Source organism: Drosophila tropicalis, unplaced genomic scaffold (genome assembly GCF_018151085.1).
Source record: "Drosophila tropicalis isolate 14030-0801.00 unplaced genomic scaffold, ASM1815108v1 contig_1009, whole genome shotgun sequence".
In the NCBI taxonomy this organism is placed as follows: Eukaryota; Metazoa; Arthropoda; class Insecta; order Diptera; family Drosophilidae; genus Drosophila; species Drosophila tropicalis.
The window spans coordinates 160,715-166,856 of NW_027172367.1; the positions used below are offsets into that span (position 1 = coordinate 160,715).

The 6,142-nt window shown below is 36.7% G+C and overlaps 1 long non-coding RNA gene across 1 annotated transcript; it reads right to left on the reverse strand.

Annotated features, from left to right (window-relative positions):
• Window positions 1-2,063: 2,063 nt before the first annotated feature.
• On the reverse strand, window positions 2,064-2,720 carry LOC137580091 (uncharacterized). Its single transcript, XR_011032946.1, has 4 exons — window positions 2,566-2,720; window positions 2,406-2,500; window positions 2,262-2,343; window positions 2,064-2,196 (listed from the first exon to the last, which is right to left on the reverse strand). It is a non-coding gene; the product is annotated as an uncharacterized lncRNA (long non-coding RNA).
• Window positions 2,721-6,142: the final 3,422 nt, after the last annotated feature.

Here is a 6,142-nt window from a genome sequence, read left to right on the forward strand (position 1 = left end):
ATAAATATGTGTAGCCAGAGTTTAGGCCAGCAGCCGCTTAACAAAATTGTCTTTTCAAAATGGAAATGGAAATGGATATCGATATGGATGTGGATGTGTACGTACGAACCCATACACGCGCGCCTCTAGGCCGATCAGTGAAACGCTCTAACTGGTTGGGGCCCCTGATACCCGACCCCGACCCCCGACCGCGTGCAATACGTGAGGAAAACCCATTGTCACTTAGGCCGACTGGCAGAGAAAGGAAGAGAACCAGAGTCGAAGTGGAGAAGTGCCATCATGATAACTTCATAACTTAGCGCATTTGAATAATTTCGTATGCGCATTTCAATTCATTTCTTTTCAATCGCAATGGGAACACGAAGGAGATCCACTGAGATTGCGGCCTGTTCAAAAATATTGACAGAGACTAATGTTTATAGTTATTTTTGTTTAATTTTTCTCATTTTTTAGAATCTGCACCCATAGGCTAAATGGATATATCGGAGACTAAAACAGATTGAGCATAATTTTTGACTGTTCGTTCCCCCATAAACTAAATGATATATAGTAGTTTGATCTAAATTGTATATACCATCTGACTTGTTTTAAGTTACTTCTCGCATATGTAGATAAAATTCGAAATGAAATTGCGAACAATTTGAACATTTTTTCAAATAAACAGGAACAATTTGCACTGGGGAACAAACACAATCTCTTAATATTAAGTCCCAACCAGAAGCAGGCCAAAGAGAACCAAGACTCATCGAAGCTGCCAAACCAACTGTCTCTCTGGCATCTCCGACAATCCAAAAGATATGTCGGGTTTGAATTATGTTGCAATCTGAGCTGAGGTGTCACAGAAAGGATCTATTGAACAGCAGTGTATAAAAAGGACGGCATTAATGCTGTGAAAGGCAGAATCAATTTAGTATAGAAAAAAAAAGCCAACAATGCACTCCTGACTATTCACCATACGCAATCACTCAACTTCATCAAGATCGGATGATTATACTATATAGTTGTTATATAAACATACGATGAAACAGCATGCTCAATTGCTCCAGGCAAAGTTTGCTTCTAGATGAAACGTTTTTCCTCTTTAGCTACGCAAAGATTACCAAAAAACTTGCAAGGGTATAAAAACGACAACTTATAAACCCGAAATCCCAATGATTATAAATCTGTGTCAAGGATTTGCCTCGCCTTAGCTACTGCAATCGATGGTAGAACTAAATGTTAGTTTGAGGCACTGATTTCTGTCAGTTTTGTAAGGACTGATGAAAATATAACTGCCCTGCCGTGAAAATTGTAAGTAATGGGTAAAAAGTTGTAATTGGAAATTAAAGTGGCATATCGGCAGCATTGGAATCGCTGATGGAAGTTTGTGGCTTCGACGTCATGTCTGCAATTTACAGAGACTTGGGATAGAATTCCGAATTTGCTAATGTATTTGATCCACTGTAGAACATTGATGTGGGTTTGAATTATATAGATGGCAACATTCTAGAGTTCCTTCTGTGAAAGTGATTATTGCTTACTTTTTCAGTTGATTTAAGTGCTTACATTTTTTAATAATTTCAATTAAAAGTAAGTGATGCTGTTTTAACATTACCGAAAGTGATTATGTTCTAGCTTACTTTTTCCAATTAGTAAGCAATTTTGTAATCGTGGATTACTTTTTTTTAAGTACAATAAAATTGTGGCTGGGATAATCTTAAGATTTTCAAGTGAATAATTACATTAGTTGCTATGAAAAATTTGTCATAAAATTTAACTTTCAGTAAACTGAATTAAATTTAAAAATATAAATTAATGTAATAGCAGTATATTAACATGATTCTTTATGATAGTTCCAATAGTTCGCCCAAACTATTGATCTTTTACTTTATTGTAGATGAAAAACTAATATTGGATTAGTCTTGTGTGACTGTGGCTAAGTATTTTGGGGTTTCCATCAACTCCTTCGAGATGAGCCACCATCGTTGTCTCATTGATCCGATATCTAAGGCTAACACGGTGAAACCTAAATATACCTGTAAGCCTAGACACATTTAATTAAAGTATTGAGACGCGGAATGGGGTAAAATCAAATAAATTGTATTTTCGTCACGTAATAATAATAAAGATGTCAGATTGTTTAAACTGTGAAATCAGGCTCAGTAAACTCCAGAGAGATATATTTGCATACGACAAAAGTATAATATAACTGTAAGACTATACTCAAAAAGGATATATCTAGTGATAAATGATGTTATGATGATCAATTGCCATTAACTTACTTATTGGAAATACGAATAGAGCCGTCACAAAAGCCAACGGAAATCCAAAACAAAGTCCAAGCACCATTGGCGTTGGTTTTCTCTGCGAAATGAAAAGTCTCTTGAACATTCAGAATATTGTATGTAACCGAACTTAATCCAAACCATGATCTTTCCAACTAGCAGACACATACCACCAGTTATCGATAAAAGAGAGCACAGAATATAAGCAGTTGTCGTAGCTTGGTCGTGTGGTTCGTCTGAAATTTTGCAAGACTATCTTACATTTGACTCAAATCGAAAATTATCAGTACTGATTCAATACCTAATACAAATACTTTCGTAGCAATAGCACCATATACTAGACCGAATGTCACATTCCAAAGGGACAGGAAATAGCACCCATACTTAAGATCAAGCCCACAACAATATTTATTGGCAACAGACATAATTTGGTAAGAACAAAAGGTGAACAAAACAAACTAAGATAACTTTCAGGTAAATATTATACCTACTAAAAATTGATAGACAACGAAAAACATATATGTACATATGGGGCTTAAAAAGCCAAAGCACATGTGATTTTCAGGATATGTCGGGATTACATTGAATTCACCTTGTTGCTATTAGCAATTGAGAAAATCTTTGGTTATAGCTAAGACCAGTCTAGGATTGATAGAATTGATGGTTCTATGACTGTTACCTGAATGAAGAGAGTCACGGGGGAGTTGAATGAATGATTACTCCTCCTTATCTTGTTTACTCAAATTCCCATTTAGATCTAGCTGAATTTACATGTCCCGATATCCGATAAGTGTTACTGTAGTCTATTAAGTTAGGATCAGTTGGATAATAAATAACATTTATGGTGCTTCTCTTATCAGATGCAGAAGAAACTCGGATATAAAAGCTAAAACAACTTAATTTTCTCGCCTCATCGTTGTCGTTGTAAAACACACACACAAGCACACAAAAATAAATCAATGCCAAGCCAATCATGATGAAAGGCAACCGGGCAGCCAGACATCACCATCAACATCACCATCACCTGGGTCAAAGGCAGCCCAGAGAGATCATAGCTAACGGTAACCTATAGTGAGCTGGAGATGGAGTAGATGAAGATTGCTTAATTTAAATTTACAAGGGGCAAGGAGAGACTCGAACAACAAAAAATTCCAATTCCAATTCCAAAACCAACCCGAATAACGAAAAGAGAAAAACTTCAACTACTTAACGCAGCCATTACACGATCTTTTTCCCCCTCGGGTTGGGGGTTTCATTTTTGGTTACTTCATTACCACTCTCGAGAGATCTCTCCAATTCCATCAACTACTACCACATAGTACTCCACTCAAAGTCAATTCAGTTGGACTCGTTTCGGGTTCGGTTTCGTTTCATTTTTACGCTCGCTTCGTTTCTTCGTGCCCTAATGACACTTTAATAAATCATTCGAAAGGTGAGACATCGAGTGCAAGTTAAAGTTGATGATGATGACGTGTAGGGGGACCCAAGACCGAAAGCCAGCCAAATGGGAAATGTGGTCGGCCTGGGTTGGCAGCAGAACAAATAGCTCCCATCCATGTATGATATTTCATGGATCATAAGTTATGTATGTAAATTTTGGGATAGACGCATTCATCACCTCAAAGCCCTGCCAACTGGAATGTGTTGAATATATGAATCGACAAAGGATAGCTCTCTATCTATGGAATGTGAAGAAAAAAACGCTCTTGCTAGATAGTAAAAATTGTCACCAAGTTTCGAGCCTCCTAGCCCAGGTCCTTTAGGCCAAACGGACTGAGGAATAACATTTTGAATTAAGCGCAAGATTAAGTTTCTAATTAATTTAATTTAAAATGCAGAAATCGATTCGAACAATATTTGGCTGGATCAGTTGTTGTGTAGTTGTTGCTTTAATTATGGATTTATGGGCAATCTTTTCGTACACTTTATGTGTATTTTTAATTTGTCGCTAATAATATTCCCATCAGACGGCCCTCTCTCCCTCTCGGCCATCCAGTTTGGTATTATGCATAAGTGTTTATTTGGTTTTCCTTTTCTCAGCTACGCTTGTTATATAAATTATTAATATTTTTCAATTTTAAGTGAGTCTCCTTCTCGGTTTCGTCTGCCGTGCCACTCGATTGACTTAATTTAATATTTATTTATATGCCTTTTCGAATTTTAATAAGCAAACACATTAACTAATTAATATTTTTGAAACAAGCAACTGGAACCAACAACAACTCGTAAAGATTCAATAAGCCCACGCAGAATTCAATGGCTTGGACCCCCTGCCCCCATCAGTCCAGCACTCGCCCCCACTCATTCCCCCCCTGCCGACAATCCTGTTTTGAATTCTCGGTCCGGTTTTAGTTCTTAACTTCAAATTCAACTTGTTATCAGTTGGCAGTTGGTTTGTTTCTTCTTCTTGTATTTCTCCGATTCTCCAATGAATTTGGCTTTTTGTTGGTGTTTCTGGTCGGCATTTTCGACGCGTTTCGTTGGCGTCGTCTAATTTTCATAAAATAACGATCGATTTTAAAATCGAAAAAGGTGTGAAGTATTAATAAGATGTCAACGAGAAAATGTTAATTTCGTAAATAAGTCCGACTTTGGGGCAAATGCCATGATCGGGCATAGACGCAGTTGGATTGTCTTGGCTTTTTTGGAGCTGTGGCCCATCATGTCGTCCATGGGCTCCCATTGTCTGGGTGCAGAAGCCAAAGAGGCGGACACAAAAAGCCACGTTCAATACAATTCCACATTCACACAAATGTGAAGACTGGCACTTTGGACAAAGTTTACAATTCAAATGTTTTTTGTTTAGAATTATGCAATATTTATTTACTTTATTTAAGCCTTAAGCCACAAGAATCAGAGAATGAGATGGCAGTTTTGACTGGGTCTTGATTCCAGCGATATTTCAAATTCCGATATTTGAAAAAAATAATAAAATAAATAGAAATCGACTAGTTCATACATCCAAAGATGGTATAACTTGGATTCAGCCAGATCGGATGACTTTAATATAAGGTAAAGTTAGTCAAAGGTAAACAATCTCGATGTTGTATGAGTTTATCTTGTTATTTTAATATATCTATTAACATTTGTGTAAATTTTAAGCAAGATCAGACAACTAAAACAGCAAAACTTCATCATTTCAGATGACTATACACAGATAATGATTGTAATCCATTCTTAAATAGTATTTAAGTTCTTCGATCTCAGTTGGGAGAAAAGGCTTACAAAACATTATATCCATTGGGGAATGAATTCTAGTATCCCATTTCAAAACGATTCCCCTTCGGACTTCACTTGACTATCACTTGACTATTTTTAATCAGATTGTTAGTTTAACTTGTTTCTATTCGATCCAAATCACTTTTAGATCAAAATTTCTTCTGGTTCTTGTTCTTAAGATTGGATGTGTTTCATTTAGAACCTATAAATCTATATACCATTTAATACCTTTTTCGAAATGGGCTCAGAACGAGAAAACAACAACAGGTGTTTTCCGTATTTAAGTCTCACAATCAGTTAGCTAAATCGTCCCCTTTTACCCATACGAAATGGGGACAATTTTGGGACAACTTAGCTTCGAAAATTGATCGACCCATAAATCAGCTTTTGGTCAAACTGACAAACCAAAAATTATTTAATTTATTTTGGCCAAATGATTTGGCAAATTTCACATCGTTATGATGAGCTCGCTTTAAATGGCCATGACTATGAATATTTTCGGTGCATTGGAAAACATTTGTCATATACAAGAGTGTGGGCCTTGGGGGTTCGGTGGTTGGTTTTCTGTATGGAGTTGAATTCGGGGCTGGGGCTGGGGTTGAGGTCGTCCTTAAACACTGAAATTGCTGCATCATCATGGCAGGCAACGGCATAGCATA